Below are 1094 nucleotides of genomic sequence, written 5' to 3' on the forward strand. Positions count from 1 at the left end.
AACTGTCTCATCAAGAATCCAATCAGTTAGAGCGCGAAATTCTTGCTTCGCCTTAGATGGAAAGCTTTGTTCCTCTAGGAAGCCTGTTGTGTCGGCAGCCATGAGGGCAGGCTCCTGGCATATGCAAATCGTCCCCGAAAATTAACAAGACTTGATGCTCTCTGAAAAGCGCTTATCGTTTTTGCAGGGATCGTAGAAGAGGGAAAAGGTGGAGAGTACGCTCGGGAGCTCATGCATTATTCATAGCCTTACCCCATCTTGCGGGTCAGTTAAAAAAAAGAAGTCTATCTTAAGAAATTATATGTATTTAGCATATCGTTTTGTTGTAACGATTATTGCCCTTGACAGTAGGCCACATAGCTGCAGGCTACTAGGAGCAGGCCTACACAATTACAAGGAAATGGACCACCATAGGGTGTCTAACCTACCCCCACCTACACACGCCGTCTTGCTTGGATTTGAGATGACTATTAATAGGAATGTCTTAAAAAACACGTCTCAGTGTTACATAGGCCTGTTTAACTCTGGGGGAAACTATTAAAAAAGACCTGTTGCTAGTGATTGACTGAAGTGATGGGCCAGTGAGATGGGATGTGTAGGGTAAGGGCTGTGCTGTGCTGTGCTGTGCTGTGCTTCACAGGTGAGGTAACCAGGGGAAGCAATAACAGGGTAATCAGGTAAGTAGTCAAAGGTAGGGAAATAGTTTAGCCCGCACATCCGGGACATAATGACCTCGGCCTGCACGCAGTTTCATTCCGCTCAAAAATATGTGGTTATTAGGTGCGGTAACCCCTGCACGTGCGCCGGCTCGCTTGCAATCTCCCCCCACCCCCCGAAACAAGAGCGTCTTTGAGTTAAGAGCGGTTAAACTGTCTTTTCAAATCGTCTGGACGTTATGATTACCGGCACAGGAGGAATTATATATTTAGCTTTGTGTCCGGCAAAATTTCCTGCCACAGTCTTGATGTTAAGTGACGAAGGGGTGGTGTGCGCAAGATGTGTCCCCCCCATATCCGCATAGTAGCTTTTATGCGTTTATCCGTTTGGAACAATTGACGCTAGTGGATTGGGGTGAGAGGAGCAGAGAGGAGAGG

Source organism: Engraulis encrasicolus, chromosome 11 (genome assembly GCF_034702125.1).
Source record: "Engraulis encrasicolus isolate BLACKSEA-1 chromosome 11, IST_EnEncr_1.0, whole genome shotgun sequence".
In the NCBI taxonomy this organism is placed as follows: Eukaryota; Metazoa; Chordata; class Actinopteri; order Clupeiformes; family Engraulidae; genus Engraulis; species Engraulis encrasicolus.